The sequence below is a fragment of the Schistocerca americana genome, chromosome 4 (genome assembly GCF_021461395.2).
Source record: "Schistocerca americana isolate TAMUIC-IGC-003095 chromosome 4, iqSchAmer2.1, whole genome shotgun sequence".
NCBI lineage: Eukaryota > Metazoa > Arthropoda > Insecta > Orthoptera > Acrididae > Schistocerca > Schistocerca americana.
Window position 1 is genome coordinate 421,858,957 of NC_060122.1, and position 12,618 is coordinate 421,871,574.

A 12,618-nucleotide genomic window follows, 5' to 3' on the forward strand; every position below is an offset into this window, starting at 1 on the left:
TCGATAGATGGCCTTATCCTGGAAGACCAATGCATCACAGGAATGAAATTTGTGTTCAGGTTGGCGTTTGTCATGGCTCCGTGCAAGTCGTCATCCAAGATCACTTGCATTACCATAAAGTTCGCATAGTGTAATATCACTTGAGGGACTAAATGTGGACACAACTGGGTAAAGTCTGAACCATCTACTGTGCCACATGGGATAAAATGTGGTGCCAACATTTCAAGCCTGTAGGCAAATGGCAAATCCAACAGTGGAAACATCCCAAATCTCCCCTGCCGAAGAAAACAACGTCCGGTAAGATCACGATGACCACCTCCTTCAACTGTAGGGGCACTCTGCTCATCAAGTTCCTCGAGCATGGAGCCACAATCAATGCACAGTACTATGAAGGCACTGTGTGCACATAAAAACAAAATGCCCAGGAATGCTCTCTAAGGGAATCATCCTGTTGCTCGATACCGGCCACCCTCACACTATCAATTGGACAAAGGCTACACCTCAGCTCTTTGGTTGGGAAACATTGCACTATCCTCTGTACAGCCTGGATCTGTTGCTGTGGGATTTTCACATCTTTGGCAGTCTGGAAAAAGACGTGTGGGTGTTAGTTTCAGTCAGACAAGGAAGTGCAGTTGTGGATCCATCAGCAACTGACTGCATTCTATGAAACAGGAACTGATCATTTTATCTTCCAGTGGGATAAATGTCTTAAAGCATGTGGTGATTACTTTTGAATCGAACAATTCCATGGCGCCATTGTGGCAGGTGTTCAGTTTTCATTTGACTGCCTCTCATAGTTCTGTTTTACACTTATTTCAGTAGCATCGATTATGTCATATTCTGCAGTATTTACTTTGGATTTGTGCAAAAGTTCTGTTAATATATTCATACATTCATCAATGTGAACATTTGTAAATAAACTAGCAACATCAAACAATACTAGTTTAGAACCACTGGAATTTGCATACCTTTAATTTTATCAACAACAACCACAGAAATTTTTATATTAAATTTAGGTTCAATTTTTTTTCTTTTTGATGCAGTCTACCTCTTCTGCTAGTAGGTAACAAGGATCAGAAAGGATGACACTACTGGGTGTACGGGAATGCCACTTTTATATTATAATTTTGCAGAAAGTTTGGAAGTGTTTTTCTTTTTTAATATTTTTGCCACAATCTGCCAAGCACTGATGTAAAATTCAGTTACTATTATAAAGTGTGCTATCAAAAGTACAATTAACCATTGTCTTAACAGAAGCTAAAAGCTACACAACATATCTGGTTCAATAGGGAATGTTTACACAGGAACGTTACTCCGCAATACGTCAGCGTTTAATCAAAGTGAAATACTTCAGTGTCAATGAAGGCTAACAAGACTGGGGAGACAATGTAGATAAGAGAAGAAAAGCAAAACTGGTACAGAATCAGTGATAATGTAAGTTCACATTTAAAGCTATGCTTATTATGACTGTCACATATACATATGAGTTTTGATCACAATGTGCACGATGATGCAAATGCAACTATCCAAAAAATGTACCTGGAAAAAAAACTTTTGCAGTTAACAAAAGATAAATTGTTTACAAAACCTGTACACGCTCAACAGTTTGCTGGATCTAATCACAAACAAGTCAAATATATGAATTATTATGGATGGGCTAAAAGTGATTAGTAAAGGTGTTATACATGCTCCACCTTGCACAATCTCTAAAAAACAGCTAGATGTGCTAAAAGTAGATCTTAAGTATGCATTAGATGAAGTTTCTACAAAAAGGTCTGACTGCTGCTTTCAATGTATAAATAAAACCAACATAATATGTTATATTGATATCATTATATCAACATAATATGTTAGTTAATATGAATCCTATGGTTTCTAGATTATATGGCTTATCTAAATTACATAAAGATGATGTTCCAGTAGCTCAGTAGTGTCATCCTTTTCTGCCTCTTGTTACCTACTAGTGAAAGCTAGACTATATCATTGAAAATAAAATTGAAAAAATCTATGGCTCTTCTCATCACTAGCTTATTTACAAATGCTCCTATTGATGAATGTATAAAGATATTAACAGATTTTTTGTACAAATCCAAAATAAAGAATTGCATGAGATACCTGATGATACTAAATGTGTGTAAAACAGAATTACTCCCAGTTTCAAAACAATCAGTAGTCAGTCTGATGAACTAGCTAGAGGTTTTTCCCCCCAAGTCCTAGGCTACCCGAAATTTTCATGGACAATCATAAACACATTTTCTTACAGAATGAGCCACTGAATTTCAAAATTTTGTATTGGTTCAGATATGTGGTTAATGTGCCATGTTCTACACTGTACCACTAAACAGCAAATACTTTTGGATCACAGGAGACAACTCATCAAAAAGTAGAAGCACTGAGTCATCAATGCTAAAGGGATTACTCTGAAAGCTAGCAAGTTTCCTTTCTTTTTTTAGTGCGTGCTGACAATTCAAGGTTTCTGCTTCTCAGTGAGTGGTTTAAAAAATCCAAAAGCATTTACATTCTACCATAACTTTCCTATAACACAGGTACCACCACACAATTAGATACATTACTACAATATTTAAACAAGTAAAATTAAAAAATTTAGTTTACAATGGAGCTGGGAGGCTATTCTATAAATTTCATGGATCTTAATGTAGATATTAGCATAAGAAGGCACTCACTTAGCATTTACAGAAAAAAAACCACAACTGCAAATATGGTAATCCCTGCAAGCACCCAGCATCCACACAATTACAAACATGCAGCTTCTCAAACCTCACACATACTGCTTCCTGCAATTGCTATAGCTCTGCCCTGATTGATAATATACTACAAAAAAAGATGAATAAAATTACACCACTTCTGTACAACGGTCAACAGCAGTCCGTACAATAGTTACAAAGTGTGGTGCAAGATCCCATGTATTGCCAACGTGTTGGACAGCCTTGCTAAAAAGTTAAGGTCTCACAGCTACAGGTCTGCATTTTATAATACGAATGGCATATATCAAACTTTTTATTCAACAATACAGACAAATCGCAATCCTTCACGTAGAGTGGTGTGCATAAAATCACATATAAGCAATGTGAAGAAATGTATATTGGTCAGTCAGGCGGAGCTGTGCTATTAGGTTATGTGGACATGAGAGAAGCTGGAGATTAAGGAAGAAAGATTGAACTTTTGCTGATCATCTTTTAACAGAAAACTATTCTTAAGTGCTGCTAAGAAAAGCAGAACAATGACCCTATGCGAAATCAACACAATACATGACACAGAATGCCAGGTTAGTATTAAATGATCAAACTCTGTTTCCGTCTCGCCATTTGTTAATTAAGTTTTTGTTATTTATAACAGATGCAAACCATAAATTCATCTTATTCATCATCAGCTGCTACATGTATTTCCACGTGAAAACTTTGTTTCCCACACTTTTCAGTAGTTAATGTAACTATTTCCATGTGACAAAAGAAAATGTAATGATTTCCTGTGTAAACACAGAGTCATTTTTGTGTCTTCTGTACAAATAGTATCTGCATAAGTCACACATCATGTTTATTTCTGTCTGTGACATTCAGTTGTCACCTGAAAATGGCTTATGAGGCCAAAAGCCAGTTCATGTCCAAATAAATATATCCTTGCAGAACATTAGAAAGTTTTTTTCGTTTTTAGTATTATCATCACTTTCTGCCAAGCACTGATGAAAAATTCAGTTAATGTTGAATGATTGAAGTTAGTCCACTATTATTCAACTCAGGATAATCCCCACAAAATACATACATTTTCGCATACATTATCTGTCTCAAAATGGAGAAAGATGCAAAGATGCAAAGGTAACAATTTTTGTTTACAGGGGATTAATTTTTTCAACATTTATTGAATTCTGCATAAACTTCATTTTATAAACTTAGAAGAGGTAACCATAATGTGTATATAGAATAGAATATTTTAATTAAATGTCTGCTTTAACCGAAGTTCAGACAGGATCATCCATAAAATACAAACTTTCAGTGGAAAACTGATTTCAACTGAGCCAAGTCAAGCATGCCTTGAAAGAAATTGTATTGATGATGAAAGACAATTTAGTACAAATGATTGGTTACATTTGATCTACACAAAATACTTGTCACACCAATGCTTAACACAAATCTAGTTTATCACAGCAAGGAACTTTGGAATATATATTTGGAACACAAAGAAAGCTTTCATGAATATGCAGTTGGAAATACTGCATCAATTACATTCCACAACATATCTCAAACTGCACAAAAATTTTGCTCTGGAGTATCAACAGTACAAATAAATCTCATTGGGGAAAAACAATTTTTAGTAGGAATGTATTGGTCACCAAGCTCAAGCATTGTAAGCTTTTTCCTGGATGTTTATGTACTAGAATATAAACTTATGAAGAAACACAGTTTTACAATACCAGCAGGTGACATATATACAGATATGCTGAAAGACAGTGGTTTCCAAAGAAGTTTCTATGATGTTACAACCACATACAATTTTCAGTTTACTGTAAAAAATACAACAAGAAATACAGAAATGTCAAGCACTTCGATAGACCATGTTCTTAGAACTGCTGCTAAAAGCAAAGAAAGGGATGATGTTTATAGAGGATAGTGTTGAAAAAAGCTTGGAATACTTTTGTTACATATTAAGAGACCACATAAATGTAGCTTGTCCCAGAGTATGCAGAACTATTTGTGGTAAATCAAACAAGAAATGGTTCACCATGGTAATTAAAAAGCAAGAAAAGAACTGATTGTTCTTTCTAGTGAAGATGCTTACAAGTTCATGAAGAAAGTAGAAATTATTTTATCCATTTTGGATAGAGAACACCACTGCTATTTTCATAAATTACAGTGTAGGAAATACTGGAACACATCACAAGTGGGTGGTTGCAATATTTATATAGTGTAATTTAAGAAAATGTACACTATGATGGTAAGAGAAGCATAGGCTAGCCATGAAAAACTGGAAAAACAAACTTCACCTGACACTTCTAAAACAGTCTGGATCTGTATAATTGAGAACAGAAAAGAGTCACTTGTCTTAAAATACATAATACTGACGAGAGGTGGGGAAGGGGGGGGGGGTGAAAGAAGTGACAGATCCGCAAGTGTTTAATAATTTCTATCAGCGCTATATAGCTATAGTGGAGAAACATTTAAAACAAAACTTAGTTGTACCAAAAAGCATGGAAAGACCCAAATGGGCAGCTGAGAATTTATACCTACTCCTTAAAGATGAGCTGTAAGTTTCAAAAATAATTGCAGCACTGAAAAATACAGGGTTTGGACAGCATATCAGCAAAATGGTAAAACACTGTACTAGAAGTCTTGCAAGCCTCTGGCACCCTTGATAAACTTAGTAATGAAGAAAGGAGTATTTCCAAAATAAGCTGAAAGTATCAAGGTATTGTTAGTATTTAAAAGAGGGAATAATGCAGATCCAGGAAAATACAGACCCATAACCATCACAACTCTTCTGTTTAAAATAGCAGAAGCTGTGATTAAAGATAGAATGATAAAGTTCACACAGAAACAAAAACACCTTAAAGCACAAAATAGTTCAGAAAGGGAGATTCACAAAGACAGCACTGACAAAATTTGTAACAAAAATAATAGAGAATTTGGATGATCAGGGGAACGTATCTGATGTATGCTTAGAGCTTTCCAAAGCTTTTTATAGTGACAAAATGTCAGTCACAAGTTTCTGCTATGCACACTCAGCTATCTTGAAAATGATGACTTTTTTTGCATCGAGAAGAGAAAATAGAAAACTGAATTTATTTATTTTATTTCCAAGTGTCGAGTTCATCAAGTTCATAATATGAGCTTTGTTTTTCCATGTCTGATTAGACTATGTTCTTATCTCTCAATAAAACCAACTGGGGATGTTAAGAGAAGCAGGAAAGTAGGCAATGAGAAGAAAAAAGTAAATTGACAAAAATAAGGCGCATGCAGAAAAGACATGTAGAGTCAAAATAGCTGCTGTTTGTCAAAGAGGCATTAAATGAAGACAGGTAATTTTGTAAAGCTAGCTTTGTACTACCCTGTATGAAGAATGATGAATGCACAAGGCTTCCACTATTTTTTATGTAATAGTCCAGTTCTTCTGTAAAGGGTCTGGTGTCCTCACTACAGCTCATTCCACCTATGCACCACAGCCTCTACACAAATCTACTATCACTGGAGAATAAATCACTTGATAAGTCTTCTGTCTCATGTAATCGTGGAAAATTTAGGAGGGAATAGTAACAATATGAAAAGAATAGACTGCTAATCACGACAAAGCAGTGCAATAAACATCTTTGACACACCAAATTAAATCATAAACCTACAAACGGATTGTTTAATTATTTTTGAAATTATTTCATATTTATTAAGGCCAATTTTATATTGTTATCCCTCTTTTCTTGTATAATGTGCAATGTGTGTGTCATTTGGTACCAGATACAGACACTAAATTTATACCTACATCTACATCTACCTACACACTCCGCAAGCCATCATACCACATGCATGGCGGAGGGTACCCTGTACCACAACTATTTATTTCCTGTCCTATTCCACTCACAGATAGATAGAATGAAGGAAAAATGACTGTCTATATGCTTATATGGCAATGACCTTGCCGCAGTGGATACAACGGTTCCCATCAGATCACCGAAGTTAAGCGCTGTTGGTCGTGGCCGGCACTTGGATGGGTGACCATCCGGGTCGCCATGTGCTGTTGCCATTTTTCGGGGTGCACTCAGCCTCATGATGCCAATTGAGGAGCTACTCGACCGAATAGTAGCGGCTCCGGTCACAGAAAACCATCGTAACGACCGGCAGAGCGGTGTGCTGACCACATGCCCCTCCTATCCACATCCTCAGCTGAGGATGACACGGCGGTCAGATGGTCCCGATGGGCCACTTGAGGCCTGAAGACGGAGTGCATTATATATTATATATGCTTATATATGAGCTGTGCTTTCTCTTAGGCCTATCTTATCTTTATGGTCCCTAAGCGAAATTTATATTGGCGACAATAGGACTGTTGTGCAGTCAGCTTCATATGCAGGTCCTCGAAAGTTTCTCAGTGGTGTTCTTTGAAATGAACCTCCTCTTCTCTCCAGGGACTCCCACTTGAGCTACCAAACCAAATAACTAAATCCGTAGCACTTCCACGCTGTTCAAATCTACCTGTAACAAACCTAGCAGTTCACCTCTGAATTGTTTCAGCGTCTTCTTTCAATCTGATCTGGTGTGGATCCCAAACACTTGAACAGTACTCAAGAATAGATCGCACTAGCGTCCTGTACATGGTCTCCTTTACAGACAAAGCACACTTTCCTAAAACTCTCCGAATAAACTGAAGTTTACCATTTGCTTTCCCTACCACAATCCTCACAGGCTTGTCCCATTTCATATCGCTTCGCAACATTATGGCCAAATATTTAAATGAAAAGAAAATTTCTACAGGTCGGAGCGTGGAATGTCAGATCCCTTAATCGGGCAGGTAGGTTAGAAAATTTGAAATGGGAAATGGATAGGTTAAAGTTAGATACAGTGGGAATTAGTGAAGTTTGGTGGCAGGATGAACAAGACTTCTGGTCTGGTGAATACAGGGTTCTAAATACAAAATCAAATAGGGGTAATGCAGGAGTAGGTTTAATAATGAATAAAAATGTAGGAATGTGGGTAAGCTACAACAAACAGCATGATGATGACGCTGTGCCATACTCTGTGACAGAGCGTAGGAGAACGGTGTGGGAGACCCACACCGCCGTACTAGGCACTGTCCTAGTGGAGATGGTTTTCCATTGCCTTCCTCAGACCGTAATGGGGATGAATGATGATGATGATGATGATGAAGATGACACAAAAACACCCAGTCATCTCGAGGCAGGAAAAATTCCTGACCCACCGGGAATCGAACCCGGGACCCCACGCTCGGGAAGCGAGAACGCTACCGCGAGACCATGAGCAGACAAACAGCATAGTGAATGCATTATTGTGGGTAAGATAGATATGAAGCCCATGCCTACCACAGTAGCACAAGTTCATATGCCAACTACGTCTGCAGATCATGAAGAGATTGATCAAATGTACACTCCTGGAAATGGAAAAAAGAACACATTGACACCGGTGTGTCAGACCCACCATACTTGCTCCGGACACTGCGAGAGGGCTGTACAAGCAATGATCACACGCACGGCACAGCGGACACACCAGGAACCGCGGTGTTGGCCGTCGAATAGCGCTAGCTGCGCAGCATTTGTGCACCGCCGCCGTCAGTGTCAGCCAGTCTGCCGTGGCATACGGAGCTCCATCGCAGTCTTTAACACTGGTAGCATGCCGCGACAGCGTGGACGTGAACCGTATGTGCAGTTGACGGACTTTGAGCGAGGGCGTATAGTGGGCATGTGGGAGGCCGGGTGGACGTACCGCCATATTGCTCAACACGTGGGGCGTGAGGTCTCCACAGTACATCGACGTTGTCGCCAGTGGTCGGCGGAAGGTGCACGTGCCCGTCGACCTGGGACCGGACCGCAGCGACGCAGGGATGCACGCCAAGACCGTAGGATCCTACGCAGTGCCGTAGGGGACCGCACCGCCACTTCCCAGCAAATTAGGGACACTGTTGCTCCTGGGGTATCGGCGAGGACCATTCGCAACCGTCTCCATGAAGCTGGGCTACGGTCCCGCACACCGTTAGGCCGTCTTCCGCTCATGCCCCAACATCGTGCGGCCCGCCTCCAGTGGTGTCGCGACAGGCGTGAATGGAGGGACGAATGGAGACGTGTCGTCTTCAGCGATGAGAGTCGCTTCTGCCTTGGTGCCAATGATGGTCGTATGCGTGTTTGGCGCCGTGCAGATGAGCGCCACAATCAGAACTGCATACGACCAAGGCACACAGGGCCAACACCCGGCATCATGGTGTGGGGAGTGATCTCCTACACTGGCCGTACACCACTGGTGATCGTCGAGGGGACACTGAATAGTGCACGGTACATCCAAACCGTCATCGAACCCATCGTTCTACCATTCCTAGACCGGCAAGGGAACTTGCTGTTCCAACAGGACAATGCACGTCCGCATGTATCCCGTGCCACCCAACGTGCTCTAGAAGGTGTAAGTCAACTACCCTGGCCAGCAAGGTCTCCGGATCTGTCCCCCATTGAGCATGTTTGGGACTGGATGAAGCGTCGTCTCACGCGGTCTGCACGTCCAGCACGAACGCTGGTCCAACTGAGGCGCCAGGTGGAAATGGCATGGCAAGCCGTTCCACAGGACTACATCCAGCATCTCTACGATCGTCTCCATGGGAGAATAGCAGCCTGCATTGCTGCGAAAGGTGGATATACACTGTACTAGTGCCGACATTGTGCATGCTCTGTTGCCTGTGTCTATGTGCCTGTGGTTCTGTCAGTGTGATCATGTGATGTATCTGACCCCAGGAATGTGTCAATAAAGTTTCTCCTTCCTGGGACAATGAATTCACGGTGTTCTTATTTCAATTTCCAGGAGTGTATGATGAGATAAAAGAAATGATTCAGACAGTGAAGGGAGACGAAAATTTAATAGTCATGGGTGACTGGAATTCGATAGTAGGAAAAGGAAGAGGAGGAAACATAATAGGTGAATATGGAATGGGGTTAAGGAATGAAAGAGGAAGCCACCTGGTAGAATTTTGCACAGATCATAACTTAATCATAGCTAACACTTGGTTCAAGAATCATAAAAGAAGTTGTATACATGGAAGAAGCCTCGAGATACTAAACGCCATCAGATAGATTATATAATGGTGAGACAGAGATTTAGGAACCAGGTTTTAAATTGTAACACATTTCCAGGGGCAGATGTGGACTCTGACCACAATCTATTGGTTATGAACTGTAGATTAAAACTGAAGAAACTGCAGAGAAGTGGGAATTTGAGGAGATGGGACCTGGATAAATTGAAAGAACCAGAGGTTGTGGAGAGTTTCAGGGAGAACATAGGGAACAATTGACAAGAATGGGGGAAATAAATACAGTAGAAGAAGAATGGGTAGCTTTAAGAGATGAAATAGTGAAAGCAGCAGAGGATCAAGTAGGTATTGTAGATTGTAGATTGTATTTTATTGGTCCTGTTGTCTACATAGCAGCTTATGCATAAGACATTGGACAAGTCAAGTTATAAATATACAGGCTGAAAGTAATTTCAAGGCATACATATTTAAGCTTACAATAATACACTTTACACACAAGTATTTATATAACACATTTCATAAATTTAAATATTCTTCAATGGAATAAAAGCAGTGATGCTGTAAATATGACTTTAGAGATTTTCCAAATGTATTGACCTCAGTGATAGCTTTTATGTTTTCAGGAAGTTTGTTATAAAGCTTAACTCCCATGTGAAAAGTACCTTTTTGGCACAGTGCTGTGCTGATTTGAGTCATATGTAAGTTCCTGTTTTGTCTGGTAAAGTGCTCATGTATATCACAGTTTTTTTTTGTAGCCTCTGGTCCTTGCCTATTACATTTAATTTAAAGAACAAAAGGGTTTCCATAATTTATACACACGGTAATGGGGGAATACCAGATTTCTTAAACAGGGGTTTACAAGAGTCTCTAGGCTTGCACCCAAACAAGATTCTAATGGCCCTTTTTTGTAGTTTAAAAGTGCTATTAGCTATTTTACAGTTTCCCCAGAAGGTGACCCCATATCTAAGACGAGAATGAAAGTACGCATGATATGCATTCAATACTGTTTTCTCACTAAAGCATGATTTTAATGAACAAAGAAGATAACATGTTTTGCTCAGTTCTGCATTGAGACATTCAATATGCTTATTCCATCTGATGTTACTCTGCAGCCAAAGTCCTAAGAATTTGGTTTCAGTACTTTTACCAACTGGTTCGTCATTGATAGAGACTGATGGGATAAACATGTCCTTGTTAGGAACATTGTGGAATTTTAGAGCAACGGTTTTCTTACTGTTTATTACAAGCTGATTACTCTGTGCCCAGCTGCTAAGTTGTTTCGTTACCGTGTTTACTGTCTGCTGTAACTGTTCATCGTCGTCTCCTTTTAGTAGAATCGTGGTGTCATCTGCAAATATGATTGATTTGTGTGCATCAATATTTAAGCTTAGATCATTTATGTACAGAAGAAACAGAAGGGGTCCCAATACGGATCCTTGGGGTACACCACATTTTATTTGTTTATAGTCAGATAAGTGATTAGATACAGTTTTTAGTTCAATATTTGTGTGCTTGACGCACACTGCCTGCATACGATTTGTCAGGAAGGAACTGATCCACTTGTTGGACAGACCTCGAATACCATATCTTTCTAGCTTTGATAGCAGAATTTTATGGTCCACCATGTCAAAAGCTTTTGACAAGTCAATAAAGACTCCTATTGTTTACTGTTTTTTGTCCATCAGGTTTAGGATGGAATTGATGCACTCATAGACAGCAGTTGTCGTTGACCTCTTATTTCTGAATCCATAGGATGCTGTTTTTATTTATAAATTTCATAAGTTTCTCATACATAACTTTTTCCAGTACTTTAGAGATGCAGGAGGAAATTGTGATGCGTCTGTAGTTATTTACATTGTCTTTATCCCCTTTTTATATACAGGAATAACTTTTGATGTTTTTAACACATCAGGGAAAGTGCCTACCTGAAGTGAGCAGTCGCATAAATGTGTGAGTACTTCAATTAGGTTTGATGCGCTCTTCTTTAACATTGTTGCAGGTATACCATCAATACCTGCCGATTTGGAATTTTTTAGTCCTTTTATTGCTTTAGCTACTTCATCTTGTGAAACAGAACTGATGTACATCGATCCTCTACATGTACTTATTTTATATTCATTTGCCTGGATGCTCTTAAAGTTTGATTGTAACATTTTCAGCAACACCTGTGAAAAAGTTGTTAAATGTGTTAGCTACTTCTAAGGGGTTTGTTACTTTTTTATTTTTATGTGATAGTGTTATATTTTTCCAAGGTTGTCTGTATTCTCCACATTCTTTTTTTATAACACTCCACATAGCCTTTGATTTATTAGCTGAATTATAAATGATTTCATCATTACACATTATTTTTGCTGCTTTTATTACTTTTCTTAATATTTTGGAGTATGTTTTATAGTATGCGCGTATTACAGGTGAGGAATTTTTTGAGTTACATATTTCATGAAGTAGTCTTTTCTTCTGGCATGAAACCCTTATTCCCTTGGTGATCCAGCTGTTTGTTCTAGAGTTTCCCCGTATGGTTAATGTTTTCAGTGGGAATGCAAGTTCAAAGAAATGGGTTAATGTATCAATGAAAGTGTCGAATTTTTCATTTATATCGTTCATTTTGTACACTCCTAGCCATTTTTCTTTCTGTAATAAGTTGTTGAAGTAGTTCACATTATGCTGATTATAGCTTCGATATGCTGTTCTAAAAGACATGTTGTTAATAATACTGCCTTGTACTTTTATGCTTAATATTTGAGCAAGATGATCACTAAAACCTGCATTGAATATTTTTAGTGAGGTGTTGTGTAAACTCTTCTTTACTAGAAACTGATCAAGAGCTGTTTGACAAGTTTCTGATACTCGGGTAGCTGCTTTTACTTCAGC

The 12,618-nt window shown here is 38.9% G+C and overlaps 1 protein-coding gene and 1 pseudogene across 4 annotated transcripts in view; one reads left to right on the plus strand and one right to left on the minus strand.

Moving 5' to 3' along the window:
- The window catches only part of LOC124614002 (glucose transporter type 1), a 499,751-nt gene that overhangs the window by 154,358 nt on the left and 332,775 nt on the right, over positions 1–12,618 (minus strand). The window lies entirely within an intron of this gene.
- Positions 6,630–6,747, plus strand: LOC124614421 (annotated as a pseudogene).